Raw genomic sequence first — 15,635 nt, forward strand, 5'->3', positions numbered from 1 at the left:
ATTCTGCTACCTTGGTTGAGAGGTATACTCGAGACCCAAGGGAGGAAGGAGGTATCGCGCCACCAAGGAAGGAAGCTTCTCAGCTAACCTCCCAGTGGAAACGACCTTTTCCGGGGGACTAACAATCGGATCAAAAGTTGCCTTTGAGACTCTCTTGGCTACTAATATTATTTTCTGGATAAGAGAAATTGCCATAATTTGACCAGAAGGTCAGCCTTATCATCACGGCGATATATCTGTTTCCGGATGAATGCTGGGATAATACGCGTAGAACCCCCCCTGCTTCCTTATACCCAACCTCAGTCGGTTGGGCAGAACACTGCATCTAGGACACACATTCTTCATTCTATGTGTGCGGTGGATAGCCCGGCCCCTAGCTCCTATGCGCTACGAAACCACTAGTCTAGGACCTCAAAAGGGCTCGCACCCCGGACTCCCTTTAATGGAAGTCATCATTACGTGCCCAACATGGGTGGGCACCTAGGTGTGACCAAAGGAGATCCAACAAATGGAGAAAGCAAGCCATTTTGAGCTTCCCGGAGGTTTCACTATATAGATAGTGCAGACCTTCTACGTTTATAAATCGAAGGTCCTTACTACCAGTAGTCCGCCTCAGGACAACTGTGAAAAGGCACTCCTCAGTCAGCTTTGTAGCTGGTCAGCCCTTAGGTTAGGGTTAGGCTAGATAAGATAGAGCTATTATGCCTCATATAGCGTGTATGTATATATGAATGACTTTCGTACCTCTCCCTATCGGCTTTATAGCTGCTCAGTTGCTTCTTTCCCATTGGTCCCTAAGGAGAATCAGATAAATCAGACTTTCCTGTCTCTGTAACTAGGGAAACATTAAGATCTAATATTCCGGAGAGATCAATCCTTACATTAGCTTATCGAGAAGCTTTATCATATTAGAGTTGGCAAAGAAGCAATTGAATTCCATCCTATCCCTAGAGCAAGATTAAGACTTAATTAATATTCCTTGTAAGCTTTTTCATCGCCGGGTATGAACGAGATGGAAGAACCGATGTAAGATAGACAGACCGGATTCCAGTGTGAAGTATTTCCCGGAGGAAAAGAAATGCTTTTTTTCAAGCAAGTCAGGGAAGGAAGAAACTTCACTGCAGGGGAAAGGCTTATGTCACTCTCAAAAGGAGCGATAGACCAGATGATGAGCAATAACCTGATCTTTCTATATGAAATTTGACGATCATAGCTTGATTATAGTCTGGATCCCATTATCCTTCTAGAGGAAGAATGGAGTCCAGGTTAAAGGACGAGGGAAGATTTCTTCTTTCAATAGGCGTAGCTGCTTCGGATTTGACTGAACTTGACTGAAGAAAAAGGGAGAAAGCAACTCTTCTTATTACGATTACGTGAGTTTTGACTATTTGGATTGGGGAAATAGCGCACTTCTCGCATTTAAGGTGCCGGAGCGTCCCAAACAAAACAGTTGAAGTTGAGGAAAGGTTTAGCGGTAGCCCATGTCTTCTTTATCCCCAGATTAGGATAGAGGAATAGGGAAGAAAGTCCCTGGGAAAGAGGAGGAGTCCCGTCATTCCTTCACTCGCGCATCCATATGGAGATCAGCCTACAGGCAAAAGGAGAGTCTACGAGCTTGACTTCGCAAAGTTGACAGGAGAACCCGATGTGAATTTGAATCCGTTACCAAATCATGGGAAGGCTGTTAATGCGGGAACTCGCTTGTCGACGCAAACGATACTTATCTGAAGTGAAGTTCCCCATGAAAGTAAAGCAATATTTAAAGTCCTGTTTGAAGCAGAAGTTATCCAGCAGGAGTTCCTTGATCCCGACCTCCGGTATTCTGGATATGATCCCGAAGAAGGAAATGGACCTGCCCTAGCAATCTCTTCAGCTCCTTATTTGTTGTTTGTTGTTGGGGCTCGAGCTTCCTGTATGGCTTTAGCTCGATTTTGACTGATTTCAATACCCTTCCGATGAACTAGAAAGCCGAGTCAATTTCCAGGGGTCAGCCCTCAGGCACACTTCCTGAAATCGATGTAGATTCGCAGCTTGCCATTTTTCCTTCTTTTGAGATAGATGTTACGGAGCCCTTTCCCAGAGAATCTTTAAGGATAAGGATTAGCCCATGTTTAGGGAATCCGATGAAGAATCACCAACGTACCTGAAGACGCAGTCTAAGGCTAACGAAAGCCCTTACGGCTAAGGCTAAGCCAATGGCAAGAGACCAGACCTAGCTAGCACCTGGCTTTCCTGCATCTTGCTCCTACGCCTTTCACTATGAAGCAAGGGGATTCGCTAAGCAGCTAAGCAAAAATCCTTTACCCGGAAATCGGTAATCACTGGATTACAAAGTATCCATTGCTGGGAATTCCAATTTGATCTCCTTCCATACTTCACAAGCAGCAGCTAATTCAGGACTCCATTTGCTAGCCTCACGAATAATTTCATTACCCTCACGAGCAAGATCACGTCCCTCATTACGAGCCTGTACACATGCTTCTAGAGCTACTCGATTAGCTACGGCACAGGGTGCATTTCCCCAAGGGTGCCCTAAAGTTCCTCCACCGAATTGTAGTACGGAATCATCTCCAAAGATCTCGGTAAGAGTAGGCATATGCCAAACTCCACATTCTGACCTGAAAAGGCGTTATAACGCAATATAGAGCCCGTAGAAATCAAGTCTTTTTACTATCTTCGCTTCGGGATATGAACTTATGCCCCTGTTGCCAATAGGCGTGGACAAAAACGGGGCTAGTAGCCCATAAGCTCAAGGGGAAAGAGAGTTCAGCAGGACTTGGCCTTCTTCTAACTGATGTGATAAGTAGGTACGTAAGCCACTAAGCCACAAGGCTTAGGGAGAGTTTGATTAGTGAGCTGTAGTTCCGGATTTGGAATGGCATGAAAGAAGAAGATGGCAGCCTTTCCAGTAAAGGCCCCAGAGAGGGCAGGGCTGCTGTTAGGGGAGCATGGACCAGGTCGCCTACTGTGAACATCCTTGGCTTAACCAGTTTATCATAGTGTCGCTTTATTCGTTCTTGATATGCTTGAAAATGCTTCCCTGGCGTTTGTTTTCTCTGATTTCATCCAGAGAGTCCAAAGCCATGTATCTGCTTTCTGGGTCAGAATTTACCTACATCCGCTCTCCAACTTGTCTTTCTTTTGCTCCATTCCCGAACAACTTGGGAAACTTTAACTCCCTTGCTTTTCCTGCTCATATGGATTTTTTAGAGGAATTCGCACGGACTAAAGCATCTTTATCTTGCCCACGAACTAGGCGAACCAACCAACTTGGGCATTGCCAAACCAACCCAGGACGAGACTGATTCCTCAACCTCCGGTTGTTCGACTTGTTGGCTTGTTACCTAATAACCCGGCAAAGTCCGAAAATAGATCTTCTTGTCCCGCCATTGCTTATGCTTGCGAGCTAGTTCCAGTGCCTTCTCATTCAATTGCAGAAAAAAGGGTTTCAGTCATAAGTGCTTCAATTGCTAATGCCTTTCCCTTTCCTTTGCCTACGAAACGATATCTAGTGGTGTATTCTCTATACTCGCTTGTGCTAGTGGTCCTAGTGAGGCGAGGGAAGATTCTAGATCCATAGTAGAGTTCCAGACCATACGAGTTGCCATTTCATTTCCCCTAGATGTCGTACCAACCAGTGGTAGAAAGATTAGGAAAGTCTCTGTGAGTCAACCTTTCGTACAGTCTCCTTCTTTGTACTGTGAGCAATCCTGGGGGCAGTTACAATTCGCCGAAGAAAGCTAAGCAAAGCAATAGCGCACCGCAGCGCGCAAGCATGGCATTACCGCAGCGCCAGACACAAAGCTTTAGCAATGCCGCTTGTAAAGCTCTTTCTTTCGTCGTGCGAGCTTTACAAGCTGTTCTTCTTCACGGATCGGTAGCTAAACCCGTTGATAGCAACTTCGAGGAGATAGTTTAGAATCGGGGATGTTTTTCCTCCTTCTGGAATAAAGTGAGGAATGCAAGACTGAGTCCTATATTTAAAGGTACTTTCATCTTCCTGATTATCAGTCAGGCAAGCGGTCGAATCTGGGCAATTTAGCTATTTCACTTCCCGTAATGTTTTTTTTGGCTGAAGAAAGATCTTCGAGGAACTTTCTTTCATAGTCTCTTACTTCCCGAGTGAACTTAGGTTTCGAATCTTCAATGCGACTCCTAAACAGTCAAGAGTAAGGCTTGGACCTGCTCCTGAACTTGTAGGCGAGAAGCTCAATGTTCAAATTGCCCTTGTTTGTTGTGGATTGGATGATGGATAAACCCGCAGGTCTTACCTAGGTTGAACATGCAACTAAAGGGCATAGCTATGTAAACGCAAGGTTTGCTCCAGCCTATGAAAGGAAAGAAGGTCCCAGACCCGTCTGCCCTACCGTTAGCTTTGCTAAAGCAGTACTCCCAGGGTAAGGACAGGTGGCATAGCGCAGTCCTCATCGATGTGGTGTCCAGTCACAATCTACAGAATAAGAAGATTCTCCTTTTCTTATGGATTTCTCAAGCTAGGACCAATGCTTACTATCGAGCTTGCTTCGTCGGGCGATAGGGAGGACGGATCTCGTTTGGTTATTGAATAAGGCGGAAATGCAATTCCAGTTCGGTTTACTACTCTTGATCCAGAAGTGATGATTTCATCCATTTCCGTAAGCAAGCTATTCAATTAAGTACGGGGTTCCCCCTCCAGGAATGGAGGACTATGCAATCCAGGTGAGTTTAGTGAAACATTTCGTCGATCTTTCCATCCTGCCTTTCATTCATGCTTTCAGGTAGTTCACTGGCTTCCTCGGTTGGTCTTATCCAAACAGCAAGCCATGCCCATTAGCCACTGAATGAATAGGCTACGGCTGCAGCTGCCAGGATGACTTATTTGCTTTCACTGCTTGCCATCGCTGATCTAACAACTGGTAAGCGATGTGCCCTATTGACTGACCAGCCGAAGAACATCCTTAGGAGAAAGTCCTATCTATCAAGGTTTTTGGCTCACAACAGGTTCTCAAACTGCCTTCCGAAGATCGCTAGCACTAAAGTGCTTCGCTTGGAAGATGAAGCCGAAGGACGAGTCCGATATCTGTACTAATGTGGCAAGACAAAAGTACTCCTCTCATCCAAACCATTCTGGAAGGTTTTTACCCTTTACAAGATAGTAACTAAGCTTTCGGACAACAGCAACTAACTTTCCTGCATAGCTACACCGGCCTCGCCTCTTGCTTTTTGTTTATAGAAGTTCAAGGCGTCAAGTCCTTTCGTTTAGTACGAGATCACACTTCGCGGTGCTTTGCTTACATTAGACCTCTGGTCTATCAAAGTTTTGTTCATCGTCCAACCTCTTCAAATTCAAAAGAGAATCTCGAAGAACTAGACGATTCTTACCAGTCTTACTAGGCAGGACAGAAACCAATCCTATAACTACAAGATGATACCTTAGAAGTAGCTTGCTACTTCTCCTAACGACAAGTAAAGGCATACCCTCTATTAGAAAACAAGAATGGAAGGCACAATGGGAAAGGGGAAAGCTCAACCGCGTGGCACAAAACAGTGGGTTTTTGTTCCTGGTCTTGTCTTCCTTCCGGCTAAAGCTTCAAGTCTCAATCCGAAGTCAAAGAAAAAAGAATAGATAAATAGATGCCAACTCTTCTCCCAGTGTAGCTGCAAATCACCTATTGAGAAAGAAAGGAGAATCATCGCTCTTTCCTTTGCATGATGCCAGCCGACTCTGACCTGGTAGCCGAAAACGCGTAATTGAGAAGGGGGCATGCACGAACGACCTAACAATGAATGTAAAGTTGCAGGATCTGTCCAAACCACAGAGTTATGAGCCAAACCCAAGACCACTGCCGCCGGCAGAGCGGGGAAGAGATAGGGTCAGTGAATTAATGACCAATGGTGAGAGCCCAATTCGAGATTTTGAGCATCCCAGGTTTCAAAACAAGAAAGTTCTCTTCGAAAGGTTATACCTAGTCCATTTGAGCGGGAAGAGTGATGTTGGACCAAGTTTGTTGACTGTCCTCTTCTATTCTTTAGGTTTAGACATCTTATTTAGGTGGGCAACTTTTTCCCCACCGAGTGGTGGAATCTTCTTGCACCAATCCCTTTTCTTAAGTTAGGATAAAATGGAAAATGAAACCCGCGATGTGTGAAATTCTTTGGTATCCATTCTCCTAGAGGTCTCCAGCTGGGATAGGTATAGTTTCTGGCTCAGCCGCTGATACAGAAGCAGATCGAAGGGGAAGCCTGCTACATATTCAAGCACATGAGCGTTGGGTAACGGGCCTGGAAGGTCTTGAAAACGGTCTTAAAGTAAAGGGCATTATTTGCAGTGATCGGGAGTAGTTCATAGGCCTCAAAGTGCACCCGCATGTCTCTTTTTAGATAGTTCACCTGGAGAAAGGGGCGTCTCAAAGAGAGTCTTAGTACCCATTCCCCGAAGAAAGAAGAGCGCCGGTCAAGATTTCCATTCCCAAACACTGTTAGGTAAGAGGTTGGCCCCTCTCTTTGTATTATATGTACATTATTATCATATCAGTTCCTGTTCATTCAGAACAATATTCTAGTTATCGTATGCGCTAGCTAGCTTTTCTAAAAACCTTTTAGCTGACTCGCCGGTTACCATAATACATTCTCCACTCGCCCTTTCAAACGACCCAACCTCTTAGGGAAGATTAAGCCATAAGGCGATAGACTGCCTTCCCTGCCGATAGTTCTTCTATTATGCGCCACAACCTTTCGATTCTGCCCCCTTTTCCATACCAACTGGTACAGCCTATAACTATATATGCTTACCGCCTATGCTATTGAATTGAACCTTTTTTTTGCCTCTTAATGGACTTTAAGGAGCTGTTCTGATACAATAGGGTCTGAACTGATACAAAGAAGTAATGCGTGTTTGTTGGTAATCCTTCCCGACGGGATCCAAATTGAAGATGAAAAAGAAGTGCTTCTCAACGAAAAACCATGGGAGAGCGGTGTTCAGGTTGTCTCTTTCGTTCAAGAATGGAGTTCAGTCTGCTGATGGAATGGGACTAGGCTCAACGGAATGGAATGGTTGGATGGAATTTTTCGTATAGTATAGAAAGGAGGAGGTTTCAACAGCCACCCTTGGACAGGCAGCCAATAGCAAGACCAAACACCCACAATCTCGGACAGGACAGGGCCTATTCTATTGGCTTAAAAAGCCAGTGAAATTTATGTATTACAAAGGTGTTCTTGCGCCTCATCTTGTCCTTGTCATCTGAGTAGGTGCTCAAATCAGCATCATTTGCCACCAAATCATCGTAGAAGCAAGCTACTCTAACCGATCGGTACTCGGCTCCCTTTCTTCGCTGCTTGGGGGATGGAGGAGAGTTAACTATTCGGATATTCATACCCTTTTTTTCTCCTGTCTCAGCCAGAATGCTAGTGGAGAATCTCTCCCTGGCCTTTAAACTTAGCAATCACAGAATATTGTGTCAGGGTCGGTCGTGCCCTGCCGTAGGAGAAAGAAGGTCCTCGCTCAAGACTTCAGGTTCACAATCTAGTGATAGTTGTCACTCTCCTCAAGTGGGTTATAGAGAAAGCAAATCCCTTGTTAAGTTAACGATTGATGCGCGTAAATCTTGTTATGGTGTCAATTCGAGAAGAATAAGTTCTCCCGGTCCAGCTAGAGCAATAGGGGGGACTTTTTCTTAGACATAAGCAAGAATGATGCTGACCGAAATGAGTACACTACTTTCTTTCTATTTCTTAAGCGCTAACGACTACGTTGTTCCACCGCGTGATTCTACTACGTTTCTTTCATTCCGGTTCATTTCCTATCTCTATCAAAGGGCTTTGTGGTCCTTCTTTTAGTAGTATTTATTAGTAGACGGTAAGGCGCTGTAGTAATTCAGGCACAGGAAGAGCCAAAACTTTGAATATTGGATGCTGATCCGGATAAATTGAATTTCGAGTGAAGACGAAATCAACAAGTCTATCCATAAGAGGAGCACTTGCATTTACTGAAATAGATGGCACACCAAAAATGAAGAAAAGATCAGTCTACAACTCTACAATTTGGAAGAGGAGCTGCTCTTTCAATTCCTAGATCCACAACAACAGCACTTCTTCCACGAATAGGTGTTTGCCATGGGGAAATTAAATATATATGAAGAAGTCATTTAATCAAATCAGCACGAGGATATCTAGAACGGCTGGAAGACTTGTGGTGGTCCCTAAGAACCCCCTACAGCCGACACAATAGGCCTGCATGGAGAGAGACTCTTCAATGGATCTATAAACAAAGCCTGGCCCTGGCATTGGAGAGATGACTAGAAAGAACCAGAAGACTAGACAATGCTTACCCTAAATCCCTGTGTTTTCACTTGGTGCGAGCTCATGATGAGACAAGAGGCGATGAATACCCCCTATATTGATATTGGTGGTTGTTCTGCCAAACCTGCACGTGTGACTAGAGGACAAGTTGCTCATAGAAAGGCCGGCAAATCCAAATTATAGCCATCGTAGGCAGTTGCCAGAGCTTGATAATAAATCTCTCATAACGAGAACGCTGTATGTTCTTAGATAAAGTATTTAACAATTCGCTAAAGCTACTGCTCGTAGTCATAGGAAGAGCTCATAGTCTCTTCTTTCCTCTCCTTGAAGTCGAGCGATTTCATACCTTTTGAGCGTCCAATTGTTCCAGGTGAATCCGATATCTGCTGGCTTTCAGCTCGCAGTTCTTCCATCTTCACTTGATATAATTGGTTAAGAGATGCCTGCTCATAGTCGGGGTATTCATCCTTATGATTTGAAAACAAAGACTCTGTGAGGCCCTCAACATCCAAGTCTCCACATCCCATCGCTTGTAGATCTCTAGCAAGTTCTTGCGTCTTTTCATATGTTCCTGCTAGAATTATGAGATATAATAGAAGTCCACCTTCCGGAAGGTAGATTTACAAGAGTTGGCCTTACTAATAATTTGTTCAGAAGGGCAGTGACTCGCTGCTCTAGAACTCGCTGAACTAAAATTGACATAACCTCATTGGGTGAAAGGAATACACTTTTTTGCTGCTGAACAGTATCTTTGATTTCTTTGTACAATGACGAAAGCCCTTTAGCTACATTACTAGGACTAGCATGTGCCCCATCGTCACCAAGAACCAACCTAGTATCAGCGTTCATGACTTCCACATCAATAAACATTGGACGTGTTGCTACATAATGTTGCATGGCACTTGTACCCCTATTGAACTGTGACAAAATTTTGTCACATTCAGACAAATCTCTTTTCTGTGATGCTGCATCAAACCGAGCCAGAAATCTATTCTCCAATTCATTGCAATACTCTTGTAGATTAGTAACAGCAAATTCTAATCTTTCTTTTGCTAGCAGTTGCATTTCCTATCATTGATGGGGCAGCTATGCCGTGTCCTCCAATATCTTCTTCAGCAAATGACCGTAATTTTTGGGCAACCGAAGCAGCCTCAGCAGTACGGCTGTCATCAGAAAATAGAGGAGAAAGCTTTATTAGGTCGCCTGGGCTGCTGTTGAACTCCATCAAGTACTTTATCAGCTCAATCGTTTGACTGGCTGTAACCCGTTGAGCATCTGCACTCTGAAGTTGATCTCCTATCTTTGCAGCTGTCTGGCCAACACTTGAAATACGTGAATCTAACCTTGCAAAGCTATCAAACAAACCATCTACACCTGTTTCTAGCTCAGCAAGTGTCTTACGATGCTTAGTGTCTTGGACAGAGACATCTTTCTTAAGATTGTAGAGTCTGCCATCAATCTGTTTACGAAGCTCAGCCAGCTCCTTACAAGAGTCCTTGAACAAAGATAAGAGCTTCTCAACGTCTGGGAATAAGGGAGTAGAAAGAGCTTGTGCATACTTTGCTGCATCAGATGGAGCCTGCTTATGTCCATTTGGAAAAGAATCACCCCCACCGACGTTGCTGTGTCCTTATAATAAATCTATTGCTTCTTCTTGGAAAGATGGAAGGAGCTCTTTCACCATGTTTCCAAATAATGCATCAAAAGAAAAGTCCCCCTTAAAGTCATCAATGTCCATAATGAGAGGGAAAGAGTTAGCTGATGCAGATTTCGAACTTCTATCATTCTTTGTTCCATTTTTTGTCTCCGGGTATGACTAAAAGAAAGCTTGAGAGTCTTCTTCTGGGTTACAGAGACAAACAGGTCCAACGAAAATTACAATGCAGAAGTGACTTCTCTAGTTTCGAAAATTTGATAATAATCCAAATCCATAAACGAGAAAAGCTTGAAAGAGCCAGCTGTTGTGGACGAAGAAATGCGTGCTTCTATAGCAAGAGATATATATAAGGTAGTTTGAGTTCTGGGATGGACCTATCTTATATAACCGAGCGATAGGGCTCCGTAAAGTTGATCATTACGAATGTTACGATTCATTTGATTGGGTGGTTCAATGCGTTTCGAAACCCTCCCCCTCATTTAGATTCCAGCTCTTGCATTGGGAGTTAGGAGTCTCAGCCCGTCCGTCCCTTTATTACTCAAAAGGAAGTCAAGTCTTATTGGACCCTTTCGGGAATTCATTTTTTTTGACGGCTACCCCCTCAACGTTTTGAGTAGGCGTTTGGGACCGGGAACAAGAAGTTGTTGCGGTGCCAGTAGGGACCTAGAGTAGGATTGGCTCCAACCGGATGAGAATAGGCCCATCTCTGCTGCAGTTGCACGGCAAGGGAAGGAATTTGTTTCGCTTCGCACCATGATTGACCGAAAGCCACTATGGTATTTCTACCTAGGGAAAGATTAAGACTTAATATTGCTTCCCTCGTTAGCTATGGTATGAAATCGCTCGACAGGACTGACGGCGAGGAATTGAAGACGCTGAGTGTTCAACTAAGGGTAAGGTTATAAGATCTCGACTGCTAAGGGTTTCAACCGATACCACTAAATACTAGTAGCCCAGAAGAAGGATATAAAGAAAACGGATCAGTATTCGCTCTAGTGAAGTGAGCTTAAGGTATTGGTCACGTCACGAAGGCTAATAATACAAATTCCATAGAATCAGTTCATTTCCTTCTATTTAGGGCCTTAGAATGCTGTCCATCTGTGTGATAGGCATTCTTCCATTTCTGGTCCGATTTCTTCTTGTCCTTTATGACTGGGATTTGTTGACTCCCTAACCTAATATGGATACCCAGCCCAGACCTGAGAATAGCCAACTTCTTATTCTTATTGTATGACCATGCTGAGTTAAGAGAAAGCGCCTTCTCAACTTCTGTAATGTCTACTGCTTTTTCGACTACTTAATCTGTTGCTGGATGATTGACTGTGGATTGACCAGGGGTATATACCTTTGCTCCTGGCCTTTGCTTCCAAGATGTATAGTTGTTTACGAGATGTGAGAAGCGTGGATTCCTCGAGATGTCTAGTCATAGTCTGTTGTGTCACTTCAAAGATGATTGCCGGGGACGACTTCAATGATTGTATTTCCTCTGGGCCTGTTCAGGAAGAGATGTTTTGGTCATTCTGGTAATTTTATTCATTGAAACAAGTTCCAACCACGATGGTTTGGCGTGAGAGGTAGAGCCAAATGCGCCGATTTCCTTGTTTGTCACCATCTCTTTCAAATGTTCGTTCCTTCGCGTCTTAGACAAGGTGGGTTCACCCGTTTGTGTGCCGGTTGGTCCTAATAAATAAGAATTGGGTGTAGCATTAGCTTTTACAAGGTGACGACGGGATAAGATTTCAAATAAATAGGAAAACCAGCCCTTGAATGGCATGCTCCCTATCTGTCTCAATTGGCCGAGCTGAATCGGTCAACCTGTAGGAAAGACGGAAACAAACTAGTCAATTGCTCTTCTATCTTACTGAATCACTCAACTTCGATTCCTGCATCGTTTGCATACATTTCCTATCCGGGAGAAGGGCTTTAAGGCGGAAAAGGCATATAGAATGGTAACGGCTGAACAGAATCAATGTATCCTCAGAAAATAGAGTCCAGTGGTTCGAATCCACTTCTAAAAGCGGGCGAAGGTGGGGACATTAGCAACCTCAACTCGAGACGAGAAGGGGCACCAGAATCCTCATTAGAGGAGACCTTTTGACATAACTCACCTTAAATTGTTTTCATTCATGGATGTCTTTTCAGGATACAATCCGCTAGAAAAGACCAAGGATAGAACTAATTCATCCCATTCTTCGGTTGAAGCAGCTGCCCTTCCATCAACAGAATTGGCTCCTGCGGGCCTAAGTAGACCTCCTCCATTAGTTCCAAACCTTGACGGTAGGGCTTTTAGGTATAGGTCAAGCGGTTAAAGAAAGAAGGAGTCGGAGCGGATATAGAACAAAAGATTTATGTTGCTAAATCGCACACATGTCAGAACAACACTTAGAGATCGGGCAGCACCAGATAACTACATCTCGCTTTTGAGCTCATCCCTGTGATTAACCTACTAGTCCCAAGTCATTGATCCGGGAATTGACTGAGGAAAAGGCCTATAGAGGAGGAGCTGCTCCCTATAGAGATTGAGTTACCATCCCGCCCTTAAGAATTGCTGTAGCAGTTGATTTAGCATTGGAAGATCTGGCAGCAACGAAGAAAGCTACTCTATTGGCTGACGGCTCAGACTGTACTAATTCTTCCGTTTTCTCGCTAAGCCAGATCGTGGAGTAAAGGATGTAGTTGACTTTGTTGTTGACATGAAGTCTTGAGATTCTGAATGAGACGAAATAGCAGACTTGACGCCTTCTCGTGACCAATTGGGATTCCCCACTTCAGTCCTAGAGCATCCCTTTAATATGGAGTTAGGGAAGGCGGATAGAAGAATCAATCCATTAAGCCAGGGGCCTTTAGGACCTAGTCCCCGTGAACTCACTATTTCATCTGATCCGAAGTCCTTAGATAAGAAGATGTTTACCTTTGCTGACTATCATCCCCGAACTAGTCTTTCTCTTCTTACACCCTTATTGGATCAAAGCCTAACTAAAAAGGCTTAAAGGTCCCCGCCGTAAGCAGTTGAATGAAGTCATAGCTTCCTTCTGTTGGTAAGAAGTTCGAAAGAAGTCTGACTGCCTTCGTGCCTTATCCCTGCTAGCATCCCTTTTCGATTGAGTTACAGGCTTTAGTAGATAAGCAGGAAAGAAGTCTAAGTCAGCAGCCGTAAATCAGTCATTCGAAAGAGTAGTTACCGCGGACTTAGAATCTCATCGAAGGTCCTTTACAGATCGGGTAGGAAAGTCAAGTCTTTTAGTTAGTTGGGCCAAAATGCCCCTTCTCCCATTCCAATACCCCTCTCTGGTGAATCCCTTACTTAGACAGCCAGGAAGTCATACCTGCTAGCTTCCTCTTTGCTTGACTAAAGAATGCATTCGTAGGACCAGTCTAATTAGACTTCGTTCCCCGGAAGACTAAGAGAAGGCTACGAAAGATAAGACCACAAGAAAAGAAGGCCAAAACCCAGATCTGCCAACTTCCTTGGATTCTCTTCTAAAACCCGCTGATTCCATTAATCTTCCTTACAGGGTAATCCCGACTTCACTCCTAGAGACGAAAGCAGAAGATTAAGAGCTTGAGGACTTAGTAAGAAGTAGTAGTGTTCTTTACAAGCAAGCGGGCTAACAGGTAAAGCCCTTAATTTAGATAGCCCTTAATGCAGGGAAGAGAGGAATGCGAAGGCTTTCACACTACGAAGCCGGAGAGTGAGCAGGAAAGCACTACGATCTTTATACAGAGATAGGAAAGAAGTGTCTCAGATATGGCTTTCCAGCATATGATTTGATTCATATAAGAAGTAGAGCCGAAAAATGACATTGTCTTGCAAAGAACCTTTGGGGACTTTACACTCCCGGAAAGAAAAGCCGTTAGATTCTCCCTTAGCTTCTAACTGATCAACAGGATATTCCCGCCTCTGATCGGACTAAGACCGTGATCCGGTAACTTACTATTGAATCAGCTACTTGACCTTGCTTGGCTTTCTCTCTAGATCTTCTAGCTGCAGTTTACAATTAAGATTTTCTTGATACCAGTCCTTAAGCCTGGAAGAAGAAAGCAAAGTCTGATTCTTTCGCTTGGCTTAGTCTCCATCCTTCTGGTGAATAGCCCTCTTTATTTATTAACTTAACTCGACCCGGAAAGAAGTCCCAGAGGGCAGAGGTAAGTCGTTCAGGAAGATTAATGTCTTTTTGCCGTCTAACTAATGCCTTAAATAGAAGACGGACGAAAGAAAAGCCTTAGGCTCGGAAAGCGTCTGATCTGACTACACCCATTTCATCACTTACTAATCCCTTCGCTCCCCTTTAAGCAGTTAGACGCCCTACTCGATTGAGACTAGCCCCTCTGCCGAAGCAGCAAATCGGTCATCTTGGTGCAATCCAGTTCTCCTAAGACTAAGAAAAGAAGAGGTAACTAAGAAGAAATCCATGAGTTTGATTTCCTTCTAAAATGGAACTTCGGACAACTGTAACTTCTCTTCCAACTTCAGTCCGGACTGTAATGCAAGAACAATAGAAGAGTTCTTGCTTTCCTTGTTAACAATTTACCCGGTAACTGTACAAATCATACTACAATCAATTCTTTGCTAGCTTCGGAAGGGCTTGATTCACACAAAGAGAAAAAGTAAGCTATGACTTATCTCCTGGCTATTACTTAAGTCCTGCTTTCGTAACTCTAAATAGAAGAAGTTAAGTCCTAACTAACTCCTCAAACTATAAGTCTTCCCTCTTCCTTGCCTACAAGAGGTGAGGAATGAGGCTGATTTTGGCCTTCGTAATGCCTGGCAGAGAGCCTTTAAAAAGAAAGACTTCTTTACGGCTTTCCTAAGTCGGAAGATTACTGGCTTGCTGCCTTATCTCTTGAACAACATGCGAAAGAGTAATTCAATCAATCTCTTTACGTGTAACAGGAAAAGAGTCTGAATCGGAAACTGCATTTCTTACTCCGGGAGAAGAGAGGGGACCAGTAAGAGAGGAGGCTTTCAACTGACTATCTCCATAGATAGAGGATGCTCCCCCTTCTCAGGTCGGGATGGGATTCTAACTACTAAATAGTCTCTTCCGGGAAGAGACGAGATAATTAGACTTTCTATGACATTTCATTATAAGTAGCGATCATCTTCTATTCTACGGCTTAGAGGTCGAGTTAAGTAAAGACCCTCTGTAAGACCTCCTAAAGAGGAGAGAAGAGAATTAGCATTTCATCTAAGGGGCGAAAGCCAGGGTTATTGGATTTCTTATTAGTTTTGTCTACCTTAAGGGAGTAGGATCAGACTCAATTAGAAGGCATTGCTTCCTTCGGATCATAATCTCTTCTACGGCTGCCCTCAGTCGGAAGGGATTTGGGCATTGGCATTGAGGAGCTTTCCTAACTAGTAACGACAGCCTATTTATACGACTATACCTTCTATAGCTTCCAGCCAAGCTGACCGTTTTGCATTTCTTCCCTAGCTGTCTCACGAGGGCGTCAAGAGAGTTGGTTTTCTTGCAGCTTCCTTGCTTTCTACATAAAAACTTGACTAGCTTTAGACTTCCTGGGAACGAAATTACTAATGATCTCCGGCTTTCGTAACTATTTCGAATGCGGGCTGATCTTGTCGAAATACTCTAGTCTCCTGTTCTAGTAGTTCAGTGACCCGGGTTACGAACTCAATCAATAGGCTTGTGTCAATTAGAAAAAGGAACTTCCTTTCCTACCGTCCTGTAAAGAGAATCAA

At 43.9% G+C, this 15,635-nt stretch overlaps 1 pseudogene; it reads right to left on the reverse strand.

The window, feature by feature from the left end:
- Positions 1-8,552: 8,552 nt before the first annotated feature.
- On the reverse strand, positions 8,553-11,361 carry LOC114757180 (exocyst complex component SEC10a-like; annotated as a pseudogene).
- Positions 11,362-15,635: the final 4,274 nt, after the last annotated feature.

Source organism: Neltuma alba, unplaced genomic scaffold (assembly GCF_004799145.2).
Source record: "Neltuma alba isolate B1F8T4 unplaced genomic scaffold, ASM479914v2 tig00010578_pilon, whole genome shotgun sequence".
NCBI classification, from domain to species: domain Eukaryota; kingdom Viridiplantae; phylum Streptophyta; class Magnoliopsida; order Fabales; family Fabaceae; genus Neltuma; species Neltuma alba.